Source organism: Monodelphis domestica, chromosome 2 (genome assembly GCF_027887165.1).
Source record: "Monodelphis domestica isolate mMonDom1 chromosome 2, mMonDom1.pri, whole genome shotgun sequence".
Lineage (NCBI taxonomy): Eukaryota > Metazoa > Chordata > Mammalia > Didelphimorphia > Didelphidae > Monodelphis > Monodelphis domestica.
The window spans coordinates 394,120,174-394,134,991 of NC_077228.1; the positions used below are offsets into that span (position 1 = coordinate 394,120,174).

Consider the following 14,818-nt stretch of genomic DNA (forward strand, 5'->3'; position numbering starts at 1 on the left):
TCATAGCTGATACTTATTTTATGCTTTGAGGTTTTTAGATTATTTTACTTAATCTTCACAATACTTTGTATTGTTCCTCCTGTTTCTAAGATGAAGAACCTGGGTATTGAGAAGTGAAATGACTTGTTTACAATCACAGAATCTGTGAGTTAACTAAGGCAAGATTTCATTTAATTAATCAATCATTTATTACTTATAGTATAATAGGCAGGAAGAAATCATGACAAAATAAATATGGAGGTATTTTTGGATATTAGAAAGACACAGGTTCAAGTCCATCTTCTTAGACCTACTGGCTGCTTGATCCTGGGCAGTCTTGTGCACCCTCATCCTTCATGCCCTGGGCTACGTTGGGTAATAGAGATATAAAGAGTAAATCAAATAGTGTATATCTTCAAGAAGTTGACGTTCTATCAAAGATAATGGGAGAAGTCAAGTTCTACAAACACAGAAACAATATGTGTGTGTATCTACAATAACTAAATTGTAATTTCATGGGAAGGCACTAACTTTCGGAAGTGAATAGGAAAACTTTGCTTGTTTAGAAGGCAATGCTTGAGATGAACTGAAGCAAGCAAAAGGTTATAAGGTGCTGAGGGAAGAAGAGAATCCATTAAAGAAGAGAATGCCCACGAAAATTCATGGGAAAGAAAATGTCAGGTGTGACTGACAGTTTGGTTATGATGTATAAGTCTGGAAAAGGTAAGCTGAAGCTGAATTGAAAAGAGCTTCAGAGATAAATGGATGAACTTGCATTTAATCCCAAAAGTAATAGGGAGCTACTGAGATGTCTTTATCAGAAGCATGATCAGACTTTTGACTTAAGAATATAACTTGGTAGCAAATAAATGGAATTGAAGTAAATTCCCACCACCTAAGAACTGGTAAAACAAATTGTGTTTTATGAATTTTGTGTTTCTGTGCTAGAACAAATGATGAATATGGAGAATACAAGGGGGCTTCAGTAAATAACTAAATTGAATAATGCAAAGAGAAAAAAAAACAGAGGATGTACATAATGACTATACCAATGTAAGCAGAAAGAGCAAAAAGAAAAAAATAAAAACTATGTATTTACAACTGAAGAGGTAATATGAGAATTCATCTCCTTAATTTTTTTGGAAAAAGGAAAAAATCATGCATATGGAAAACCACATATATTGTTAAATGGTGGATTCATTGGTGAATCGATTTTGGTTTAGAGCTTTCTTATCTTTTACTTTCTTTTATTTTTGTATTTATCTATGTATTTGTTATGAGGTATGGCTCTTTGGGTAGGTTGGTGGAAAGATTTAAAAAGATTTGAAAATGATATAAAAACAAGTGATATCAACTAATTTAAAGGAATATCACAGTGGTTGTTAAGTACAGTATGGATTATAAAAGAGAAATAAGAAGCAGAGAAATCAGTTGAGAGGCCAATCTAATAAGGGGAATGACAGTGAGAGACTTACTTAGGCCAATGGCCTTTTGAGTGGATAAAAAGGAATAAATGCAAAAGATGGTATGCAGGAACATAAAGAAGACTTAACAACTGAATGAATATGAGGAGTGAAGAAGAGTTTTAAAAGTCAATGATAACTCAAAGCTTGTCACACTAAATGACATGAATGATGACATTACCATTGACAGAAAAGTATATTTGAACTAACACAATGGAAAGTGCAAATAACTAGGAGAACAATGCATATGAAGATAGCAACTATAAAGAAAAATAATAATTTGGAAGATTTATGGACTCTCAAGGGTAACTGTGTTCCAAAGGATTTAGGATGAAGTACTTTAGTTACCTCCTTTAAAGGATATAGAGAGCCTAAAGTTAATCAATCAATAACATTTTTAAAGCACTTATTCTATGCCAGGCACTATATTAAGCACTATGGATAAAAAAGAAACAAAATATAGTTCCCACCCTCAAGGAGCTTACAAAGGAGAAATAATATTTTGGGACAAGGCCACTTTGTGGATTATTTTTCTAGACTATGATAATTTATTATAAGGGTTTTTTCCCTTCATTTTTTCTCAGTTTTAAGTGGGGGGGGGTGAAAAGAGAGTAGGAATATTAGCAATAGTGATGTCAAAACAAAAGAATCCATTGAAATTTAAAAATTCATTCAAAACTATAAAAATAAATTTAGAAGGAGGTATAGACAGGGAAGATAATTCCTAAAATAATAAGTAGAACTATCTATCCATCCATCCATCTATCTATCTATCTAAGCAATAAAATGGAGATTCACAGTTTCATACAGAATTTTCTAATTGTGTTCTATGTGTAGGGAAATTTTTTTGTTATTGTTGTTGAATAAATTACATTTTTAATAAGAAAGAGAAGGGAAGTTCCAGAGGAAGGGAGCGATTTGAAATCAGTCTTACTGCCTCAAATTGTATTATGACATGTACTACTTCACCAGTCACTTTCATATAAAATAAAATGCAGTAGATAAACTCCTTTAGGGAAGAGGTTGTTTAATTTTGTTATATCAAATGCTTATCCCAGGGCCCTGGCATAAAGTAGGTAACTAATATATGCTTGTTGATTGATTAAGTGATGAGGATGAGGATGATGATATATCGAGTATTTATAATTTCATTTGTGTACATTTTTAAGGAGTTACTTGGTTCTCAGAAAGATAAAGAACCTTGGCCCTGGTCAAGTAAGTTTCAAGAACAGGACCTAAAGCTGTCCCTTTGACTCCAGTTCCTGCACTGTTCCAGTGGTATCAAACCTAAATAGAAACAAATCCTTGTAGGCAGTCTATTGCCTGAGGAGACCACAAATTAATTTTATATTTTACTTGTGTTCTTATTAATTTGGTTAAACATTTCCCAAACACATTTGGATCTGATTGGGCTTTACTTATACATTTGCTAATGACAAGCAGCCCACAAAAGTCCAACACTTATGCACTATGCTTTTACTGCCTAGTCAAACATACTGCTGATAGGGAATATAAGACCCACCTTTGCCTTCTGTTCGATGACCTCCTATAAAACGCTAAATCCTCATTTGATTGAGAGTTGAGCAAGATATCTTGAAATCACAATGTTGTCTCATTTCATGTGTAACATTCAAATGAACAGAAATGAGTCTTGGCATGGAGACAAATAGTCATGATCTAATCACTATGGATTAAAATAGGAGGTAGTTTTCTAGGTGCCAAAATTCTTCTGGAAAGTAGCACATCAAGCATATGGCAGTAGCTATTTGATAAATAAGAGTTGGGATTTGGGAGATAATGACTTAAGTAATACACCTGTGTGAAATATAATGAACATCACAGAATAGTAACACTTCACTGGAAGAAAATAACTATAGGATATTAGGAACCACTATCTTGATGCAACACATTTTTTGTCATCAAACCATATATTCTTCTAAGTGGGTCTCTAGCCCCCATGATGAAGTTAATCTGATTTCTCACTACATCTAGTTGGACCCAGACATCGTACATTATCCTCCCGCCATGCTGTCATGTATATATTCTCTACCTCTTCCTCCTTTTCTTTCTCCTTTGCTTTTTGTTTGTTCTTTCTTTCTCCCCCATCTCTCTATCTCTACTCTTACTATGTAAACAGTAATTGAGGCAATGTTATTAGCTTTGCTTTGGGAATAAAAGCATCATTTGATTTCCTTGTGACCTTATTCACCATCCTGGAGACTTCACCCATCCCTGGCTAGTTCTCCTTTATATGTATTATCTCCTTTAAGATTTTTTTACAGCAAGGGTCAAATCTCTTTCATATTTGTGTCCCCAATGCCTAGCACCATTCCTGGAAGTAAGGACGTAATAAAAAAAATCATTTATTCAAATCAATGGGAATAACATGTCTTTTGTAATGCATATTGATATTTCACTTATTGTTTTTTTCTGATTAAATATCTATATTATGTGGTGGTACAAGGGCTTATAACAAGCTGGGACAGTTCCAATCAGTTTTATTTCGATTTGTGAGTCATTATATGTTTTTTGGATTTATTCTGCATATACTTGCATATATCTCTGTCTTTCCCATGAGAATGTAAGCTTGTTGAGAGTAGGAATTGTTTCATTATGTATGTACATACCTAGATACATACAGAAACATAAACTCCAGCATGTACAACTATGCATGGTAAACCATAAATAATAAATAAATAAATTGTTGATTTATTAATCTCCTCATTGATGTGATCAGCCTTTCTCATATAATAGTTTTAAATTGTATAAAATAATGTTGACATTTTTCTAGCAAAGATGCTGATGTGATTGGATTGCAGAGTATACAGAAGGGAGAATAGGCTATTTCTGCTGTGGTTGTTCAGTCATTTCAATCACGTCTGACTCTGTGTGTCCCCATTCATGGTTTTCTTGCCATATCTCCTGGAGTGATTTATCATTTCCTTCTCCATATCATTTTATAGATGAAGAAATTGAGGCCAACAGGATTAAGTGATTTGCCCAGAATCACACCACGTATAAGTGTCTGGGATCACATTTGAACTCAATCTTCCTAACTCCAAGCCTGTTACTCTAAATACTATGCCACCTCCTAGCTGTCTTGGAGTTGGATAGAAGAAGACTAATAAGGTAGGAAGGGAACATGTTATGGAGGGCTTTGATAGAAAAACAGAAGATAATATATTTGATTGGATAGCTAATGGCTAGTCATTGAAATTTATTGAATATTGGGCTTCAAGTCAGAGAGACATAGGAATATAATAATTATTATTATACATTAAAATTTGGAATCTTGCCTTAGACATTTAAAATCTGTGTGGCCTTGGGCATACTATTTAACCTCTTAGTCTCAGTCTCCTCATCTGAAAAAATGAGAATAATAATAATAGTACCTAACTCTCTGAGTTATTAAGAGGATCAAATGAAATAACATATATAATGCTTTTGGGAAACTTCATATATATGTATGTATATATATATATATATATGTATATATATATATACACTTTGGGAAAACAATATATATTGAAATGAACTTTTATATAAATACTAGCTATTGTCAGGGGCAGAAGTGGTATTGGAATATAAATATTTAACATAAATCCCTTGTTTTAAGCCCCAGTTATGCCATGTCTATTGCTTATTCTACTATATCATACTGACTTTTTAGGTACATCTTTTCACAATTAATCAACTAGTATTTTTGAAATCTTATTATATGATTCTCTTATACCATATACAGATAAAGCACTTGGCCATCTGGATGCCTTACTTATTATGTGATCTTAGGCAACTCTCTCCTTATCTGTAATTTGGGATAATATTCATATAACCCTCCTCTACCTCACAAGGGTTATTGAAAATAAATGACTTTGGATAATTTAAAAATTCTAAATAAATACAAGTTGCATCATATAATCAGAGGATTCATTATCATGGGTGTCATGAATTAAAACCAATACCTAATCTTTTTCAATTTCCAATATAATTTGGTTTTATTATATTGTTATATTTTTAAAGAAAATGATTAGTTTCTGATTTTGTGACATAGTAAAAGATAAATAGGTCATGAGATCTTGAGCTACATATCTGATTATTATTCCTTGCATTATATTAATATATAATATAATATAATAATAAAAATTCCCTAAAGTTTCTATTTAATTTATGCAAATATAAAAAAAATTATAAAGGAAAAATACTATGGTGGCCAGCTGATAATGATAAAAATAAAAGTTTTTACTTTCAAAGTATATATTTTTTCTCCCACAAGAAGTTAAAGGGCTTCAAATACAACATAGTCAATCCTTTCAAGATAGGTATGGGGCACATCCTTTGTCCATCTTTTCAGTCCAAGGCGTATAAAAGGACAATTGTTAAATGGCTATAATAGTTTCTTTGACAGATTCCTAGTGTCATTCTTAGGCCTCACCTTTATTCACTAGACCACCCAGATGGAGCATCAGAGTCAGGTTCTGGTTTTGCCTTCTTATAACTGATTGTAATTTTAAAAATTCTCTTTTTCTACTATTAGCTGACAGATGAGATTATTACAAGACATGGCTCATTAATAAATAACACCTAATTAGTCAGAGATTATTCTGTGATTAAGCCTTAATTTTCTGTGCTTCTCATGTAACTATTCAAATTATTCTTTATTTTTTCTTCCTTTTCAGACTGTTTTGGAACGTGCTCTGAATTGTCCCAAAAGGTTACTTGAACAGAAATTGACTCATGTCTGACAGCAAGTCCCTGACAGACTTGTGACAGCTAAGAGAGATGCCTTAATAAAAGCTCACTCCAACAGGGGAAAGAAATAGGCATTTATTAAGTGCCTGATATGTGCCAGGAACTGTGATAAGTGCTTTTTAAATGTTATTTCATCTGACCCTCATAACAACCAGGAATATTAGACACTATTTTTTGTTTCACTTTACAATTGAAGAAACTGAGGCAGAGGTTAAATGACTGATATCCACAAAGAGTGGTAAGAGTCTTGATTGAAGTTAAAATAGTAATAATAACCAGGGATGAAATCTGAACTGGTCTTCCATCAGTCAAGCCCTGGTGCTCCTTCTGTGCTATGTTGCCTCTAATGTGGAGTGTGACAAAGAGCAGATTATCAAAGGTGGCTCCAAGGGGTGAAGACTGGGTGTCTAATCAAGGTTTAAAAATGTGTGCCCATTGTCTATTGTTGTCCAAAAGAGACTTTGAGCTGAGCACAGGTTTTCCACAGAACAGCTGTGTACCATGCTGAGGGAAATTGTCTAGAAATTAAAATGTGAACAATATGCATTCACAAAAACTGATATTTAAAAAATCTATTTTTGTACCCCTATTTTCCCATCCCTTTATAGTTTTGAACTCTGTACAGATGCTGCCTACATTTCCTACCCCTAGTTCTTGGCAAAACAACTACTACTAAAGACCCAACCTTCTATAGCTCAACTTTATTAGCATTTTGATGCAAAGAGAAGGCAAAAAGAAAAACAAACAAACAAACAAAAAACCCATACACACCATATTATAAGTAATTAAGGAGGAGAAAAATTTTCACCTTCAGAAGTCATGACAGTTCAATGAAAGAGGCTTTCAGAGTGGGGGGGGGGAAGCAAAATGAACCAAAAACATAATTCCCTTCAAGAGCTCTACTCTCATCTGTGGTAAGTTAATTCTGTTGCTCACTGTATATTTCCAAACTATTTCAGTGTGGCTAGACACTTTAATTGGCCTAATTTAGATAAATATCACAAACTAATACATTTATCTTGAACACCCTCACAGTTTGCAAATGCCAACCCTTATTGAAAGTGTGTTGGGGTAGGGTGAGAAGGAGAAGCTTGGGGATGATTTAGCACTGGAGCTGAGGATTATATTTTTTCATAGTTGCATGCTGGATTTCCTTCTCATTCCTCTCACTTTTGCCTAATTCTGTATGCTGTCTGTGTATTATTGCTGCATTTATCAGATCAGGCTTTGGTAAATCTGAGCACCTGTCTCAGGAGGATCCTTTGCACAACCTTATAAAGTAATCTTTAAACAGGGCCCATTTGCAATGCTTAGAAACCTGTCATCTTTTTAGATAACAAGATTATTTATTTCTAGGAAGTAATTTAAAGTGTGTTGTATTACCTTCCTGCCCTGAGATGCTTTTTCAAGTCTTTTTTCTGAGACAAATGGTTGACATCACAGTGAGAGGGAAGTGGTTTTGCCTCTCACCTGTATCAGGTGCTGAAATTAAAAAGTGTGGGATGGTCAGGGGCCATATATGACATGGTCACTATGATACCTGCCATGTCAATGCTAGTCATATATACTAGAAAAATAATCAATACACATTCATATACAAATATGATCTTTTCATCAGATGGATTCTTAAACTCTTGACAAATTCTTCCCCTTCTGTGCAGTTAAATAACAGTAATCACTTTGTTTTAATGTAGCAAACCATCTATGTAACTATTATGCCTATTCTAAAATTCAAATGGAACTACAATTCCATTGATGTGAGAATTCCCTCCAAAAATGGAAATGATGAACATTCATGCCTTTCCCCCCTCTCTCAGGTCCTCTGGTAAGGCCACTGCTTGGAGTCCTTGGTTTTCTTGATGACTCAGGAATATCAATGGAATGGAGTGCTGGGAAGGTATAGAAAAGAGCAATGGAAGCAATCCATCATCATCTCTCACTTTTGCTACCTGCCTGACTCAGATCCCTACAAACTAGATCTGTTTTCTGAGGACCATCTTTGTAAGTATAAAAAAGCATCTCCAAAGCACGACTAAGTATTTGGCTATGACATGACATATCTGAACCTTCCTTATATTATTATATATGGGAGGTCCTTAAATTATATGTTTGACTAGAAAGTGGCCAGGAAAGGGACCCATTTTCATGTTTTTGCTTGTTTTTTTTCCCTTTGGAAATTGAGAATTTCAAGAACTTTGTACTTTTATTCAAACAACATAGAACACAAACTAAAAGATAGTGGATGGAAATAATGGCTAGATAGACTGACTGTTTCTGGATTTTCACGACCTGAATGCTTATCTTGAAGCCATGTATGGGAGATTGCCATATGGAAGCACAAAGCACAGTACTGGATATGGGGGGGGGGATAATAACAATAAGTGAGAAGTCCTAAGCCTCATTATTAAAAGAGAAAATGAAATATGAAAGGAAACAGGGAGTCACTTCAGGAATCCTAGGAGAAGATTGAAAATCAAAGTGAGGCTAGTGGAAAATACTTTTTGAAGTTGTATGTAAAAAAGGTATAATAGCAAATCAAAATTATTTTATCACCTTGAGGTTTTCAAAGCTATTTTTTTTACAACAATCCTATGAGATAAGTAATGCAAATATTATTTGCCCCATGTTTCAAATGAGGGAACTGAGAAGATGAAAGTTTTGGCTTACCTATAATGACTAAGTCAGTGATATTTTGTGGCACATTTGGAATTCAAATTATCTGATATGATTTCAAGTGTGCTATCAGTTAAGATTTTGATATGTCATTTGGGTTGATAATAGACAAGACCTGGACTTGTCTTTTGAAGGATAAAAATGCTAGGAAGCTGTTCATAGAGAACAGGGAATAGAAAGGACTACTATAAGTGGCATATTATAAACATACCACACTAGAGTGAATTTAGTATATGAAAATACAAGGCAATATTGAAGGGAAATTAATATTCTGGGACACATATTACAGTAAACAGAGAACTGGAAGAATATACCTTATACCATGACTTACTTTGACATAATAAGAGGTTGGATAGGATATTTTTGGTAGAAATGAAGTGAAAGAGAGCAAGAAAACATTCCCTTCAGGACATACTCATTGGCTCTGTTTTATTTCATCTTTCCTTTGACTCTGTGTTATAATGATGAAGGTGAGAAGAGTAGATACAGTATTACAAGCAGATGTCCAGGTGAAAATACTCCTAGATATCAATAGACATCAGCTCTCTAAATATCAGTCTTCTGTTTGAGACTTCCTTCACTTTAGTATCTTCATAAGAGGAAATGAACTTTGTTGGGAGAGGAGATTTGCTCCCCTCCACATTTTGCTCTTTCTTTGTGTCTTCAAGTAGCATACATAGGAGGAAAGACATGGCTAGTGGCCCACATGCTTAAGAATGTCCAGCAGATAGCTTGCTTCATAATGTATTTGGCCCTGTGGCAGTCCAGGTCAGAAGACAACACATAGGGGCTATCTATTATTTTGTTCACACTTAGGAAGTCAATGGCCTCATTTATTAGTCAGAGGATTTTCAAAAGAGTAAGAATTGATATATATCATATCCATGGTTGGGTCCTGGTCGCCATTTTTGTCCCTTTTTCAAAGCCATGATTTCAAGAGGAAATCTATTTAGGAAGTCTATCCAAAATATAATAGAACTGACAATGAGTGTAGCACTCCTGCATTTATTCACAGAATATTGCTTTTATAGATTCCAAGGGCATAATTTTTTAAAAAATCCAAGTAACATAAAAGAGGACAAAACAACAATAACAACAACAACAAAACCAAGAGGCATGAATCCAAAAGAAAAGTCTTTTCCATTGCTTCAAGGATGAGAATAAAGGAGAGCAAGGAGAAAGTCTCACAAATGTTATGGAGAAATCCAAAGATTTGAATAAATAAGATTTTAGAAGACAGAGGAAAGGAATGACAAGTGAATACTAAAGCTAGTCCTTGTTTTCAGTAATAACAGAAAGAGAAAATGTATGGCAATTAAGGAGACAGAGGAGGAAGACATTTGTGAGAGGGAAAAATTAAGCTTTTGACCTCTGTCAAGAGATATGTTTAGTTTCTTGTTGAACTTCATACTTTTCCCCACATCTTATTAAAATTGTTACCATATTTCATTTTTTGTGCTTTTATTTTTAATATTAGATGACATTTAACATGCTTTAAAGCCTGAAAATTGTTTTTGGAATTGAATTTGAAGGGCATATTTAGGGTTTATCTGAATACCTAACTTTCTAACTTCATTTCATATTATTTCCTTTCATATATTTGATGTTCCCTTTACTTGGCATTCCATTCCCACTTCCATGCATTCAGACCAGCTGTCTGAATACATTCCTAACCTTACTTCAAGGCTCAACTCGGACACTGTCTCCTGTTTGAATTCTTCCCTGTTCCTCCCAGTTCCTTTTCCTGCTTCCTCAAATGACCTGATATTTACTTTTCTTTGTGCATATTATATTATCCTTCTAAAATGTAAGATTACCAAAGGAGATTGATTTTCATTTTTCCCAAGGACCTAACAGATTACCTTGAGCACAGGTGGTACTTAATAAGGATTTGCTGAATTGAATTGAACTGAATCAACAAATGAAAGAATTATTTTTTATTTGAGAGCATACAAAATAAATCAATGTGGCATAAATCATAACCTAATTTTATTCTGTTCTTTACCACAAGAGATGGAAAATTTGTTTTTAAAGACCCCATTACCTGGCTCTGTGCTAGATTTGGTAACTCATCATTCTGTAATTTCACAAGTTTGGGCCACATTAGTTTCTCCACTCTGTCACCTCCCTCAGCACCTTGCAGCTTACATTACATTGCATTGCAGACTGGAATTGACATTACTTACATACTGGAATTTATATTCCTTGCATACTGGAATTTTCTTTCAGTGTTGGAGACCAAAGACTCTTCTTTAAAAACTGGTAAGTAGTTCATTAAACCCATTATTTTATAGAAATTATGATTAAATAGATACTTTAATTATAATGATGCTTAATTCCTCCCCAAAGATTTTAGAATACCATAAATTGTGTAAAGATAGAATTGTCATATTCATAAAGTAAATTGGTTCATATTTAATATTTCCATAAACTAAAATCATCCAGTTTATCTTCTGGGTCATTTTCTCCTGTAAATGGTTGTTTTCTATTCTATTTGATAGAATTACTAATCTATATTTAATATCAAAGTGACATTTAATATTATAGTGATATTTAAATGGCAATATCACTTCAAGGAGTCAGCACTAGGAGCAGAATAATTTAATTGAAAGGGTGTTGGTTTAGGAATCTGGAAGATATAGATTCAAATACTGCCTCAGAAATTTAACTCTTAGGTGAACTTGGGCAAGTCATAACCTCTCTTGACCTTAGTTCCTCATATCTAAAAGTTTAGAGAGTTGTGAAGATTAAATGAGATAATATTTACAAAGTGCTCTTTAAACCTTAAAATGTTATATGAATACTAGCTATGTATGTATCCTATTATAATAATCATTACTATTACTACTATTATTTTTAATTATGGCATAATAGTATAGAGTATTAGAATTAGTCTGGATGACTTGAGTTCAAAACCTACCTTAGATACTTACTGATTTTTTGATCCTGGATAAGTCTCTCTTTTGGCATTATTACCTTATTTATAAAATGAAAAAGAGTTTAGACTGGATGGCCTCTAAGGACCCCACTAACTCAAAATATATTTTTATATTTTCCCCATTTCTTTTTCTTGGGATCTTGTCTTTTTCTCCTTTTAGTAGTAATCTTTCATTTTCCTATCTATCTCACATAGACTTTTCGCTTTTGTAAATTCTTATATTGCTGTATTCAGTTGACAGTAATCAGATGTTTTCTAGGAGAACAATTCTTGAAATGCAAAAAAATGAAATTGATGATATTTGGTAGATATAATTCAGATAAATATGTCTATTGGAAATTCAGATAATTGCTCTATTGGAAATATTCTTGAAGTAGCATGTAGTTCATAATGATCAAAGATAATCTACTTTCACCTCAGCTAAGGAGCATGTGATACATGCTACTTGTTAACTCTTTGACCATGACCAAGTCACAATCTCTTGAGGCTTCTGTCTCCTCATTTGGTAGATGCTCTCTGAGTTCCCTTAGTCATTGTAATTGCGTCTGACTCTTCATGACTCCATTTGGGATTTTCTTGGCAAAGATTTTGGGATGGTTTGCCATTGCCTTTTCTGGCTCACTTTACAGATGAGAAAACTCAAGAAAATAGAATTAGGGATCACACAGATAATAAGTATCTGAGGCGATATTTGAACTTAGGACTTTCTGATTCCTGATTTGGCTCTCAATCCACACTACTGACTGGCAGGTCTTTGATAATTTTTTCTATATTGTCATTGTTCAACTGTGTCCAGCTCTTCAAGATCTCCTGGATCCTACTGTACAGAAGGTTTTCTTTTTTTCCTATTTATTTTATTTAAAAAAATTTTACATGCTGATACAATTTTAAATAACAATTTTCTGGCATTTTGTGATCCATGTTCTTTTCCTCCCTCGTATCCCTCCCTAATGAGGTTTTCTTGACAAGGATAATGGTATAGTTGGTTTTTTAAAAATTATTTTCTTCTCCAGTGGATCAAGGCAAATAAAGGTTCAATAACTCACACAGCTAGTAACTATGGTTAAATCTGAACTTAGGTCTTCCTGATTCTAGGTCTAGCTCTCTATTCCCTAAGCCACATAGTGTGTGTATGTACATACACATATATGTATGTACATACACATATATGTATGTGTGTGTATATATATAAATGGGAAAATTTAATTATTTAGGATTTTTACTATCATGATAACTTATAATCTTAACCTCTTCTATCTTTTTTTAAATATTAGACATAATTTCCACTATATGGAAGTGTCCCTTTTGCTTTCTTCACAGGGATATGTTCTTTATACCCCAGATGGTCTAAGTTGGCCTGTGAAACAAGCAAGAAAAAATTAATTCATACAATGACCAAGAGAAATAATTATTCCAAGAGAAACTGGACTGTAAAGGACTGGAACACAGGTCCTGTAACTCCTGATAATTGCAAGACTTAAGCAGATATTTGGCCATGGATAAGAGAGTAAAGAATAGAGATCTGAGGAAGAAGGCGAAAGATCAAGGAATAAGACAGGCTAGAGATGAACCAGATCAAGGGAATGGGGATCAGTGGGAGCAGACAGGAGAGTGGTCATTGAATCACATTAGGATCATACAAAAAGAGGGAAGCATTCAAGTGATCTACAGTGGTCAGGAGCAAGAGGTGAGAATGTTCTAAAATGTGCTGAAACTTCTGATGGAGGGTTATTTTACTAGATCATAGATTATAAACTCCATGAAGGCAGAAGATTGGTATCATTGAATCTTTGTACCCCCCCCCCAATCTAACAAGGGTTCTATCTGTGCAGTAAAGACTAAATCAATATTTTTAAATTGTACTGTATATCAAGCTACTAAAGCTCCTGAAGATTCCTGATCAAAAGTAGATAAGGTGGCAAGATACATTATCAAGCAATTTACATTTATTAAGTTCAGTAGATTAAATTTTTGGAACTAGAGTCAGGAAGACATGAACTCAAATCTAGTCTTCCTAAGTGACTCGAAAAGTCTCTCTACTTTTGCCTCATTTTCCTTAATCATAAAATATCGATACTAATAGCCTCTATGTTCCAGGGTTGTAGTAAAAGTCAAATGATATATTTGTAAGGTGTTTAGCACAGTATCTGGCATATAGTAGGCACTTAATAAGTAATTACTGCTCCTAGTACTTTCTGCTTGCTATGCAATTATTTCAAGCACTAAAATGCAAATGTGAAAATTAAATTAAATTAATGGAATGCAGTTTTGGGGAGCGTGAACATCAGCACCTGGGAGATTAAAAACATCTTCATGAAGATGGTGGTGCTTGACCTGAGCCCTGAAAGAAATTCAAGAGGTAGAGGTAAGAAAAAAGTACATTCTTGGCATGGGTGACAGCCAGTCCAAAGGCATGGAGAAAGGAGAATCTAATTTATGGGACTAAATTTTACTTCACATGCTGAAAATTGGCAAAAATGGAAATATCTAATGTTAGAGGATTTGCGAAATTATAGGCACACTAATTCATGACTGGTGGAGCTGCAAAATGGCAAGACTATTTTGGAAAGTGTTTTGGATTATGCATATAAAGTGACTAAGATGTCCATGCTCTTTAAAAAAAATTCCTTTATTGTGCTTATATACTGCAAGGGAGCCATAGAAAAAAGTTCCCATGTAAACTCAAATATTTATGTTTTTTTATAACAAAGAATTGGAAATAAAATAGATGTTCTTCATCAATTAGAGAATGGCTAAGCAAAACGTGTTACATGAATGTTATGGAATATAAACGAGTTGAAAGAAACAATGTGAAAAATGCAGAGGAGGATGGGAAGATTTATGTGAACTGATAAAGAAGCAAGCAGATCCAAGAAAACAATAAATATAAATATTACAACAATGTAAGTAGGAAAAACAATTCATATTAGTAAATCAAAAGTAAATTTTCAAAATTAAAAAAAAAGCTAGACTTGAATAAAATGAAGAGATATGAAAGGATGTTTCCAACCCATCC

The 14,818-nt window shown here is 33.7% G+C and overlaps 1 protein-coding gene and 1 long non-coding RNA gene across 35 annotated transcripts in view; one reads left to right on the forward strand and one right to left on the reverse strand.

The window, feature by feature from the left end:
• Nucleotides 1-14,818, reverse strand: part of TRDN (triadin) — a 547,971-nt gene that overhangs the window by 356,914 nt on the left and 176,239 nt on the right. The gene's annotated exons all lie outside the window — the stretch shown is intronic.
• Nucleotides 1-14,818, forward strand: part of LOC107650944 (uncharacterized) — a 73,934-nt gene that overhangs the window by 29,322 nt on the left and 29,794 nt on the right. For 3 of the 9 annotated variants that reach the window (XR_008916663.1, XR_008916665.1, XR_008916659.1), the window contains exons 2-5: nt 4,406-4,571; nt 6,119-6,429; nt 8,009-8,192; nt 11,030-14,705. This is a non-coding gene — a long non-coding RNA (uncharacterized LOC107650944). The remainder of the gene's footprint in view (nt 1-4,405; nt 4,572-6,118; nt 6,430-8,008; nt 8,193-11,029; nt 14,706-14,818) is intronic. The other 6 variants (XR_008916661.1, XR_008916662.1, XR_008916664.1 and 3 more) reach the window with 6 other exon arrangements.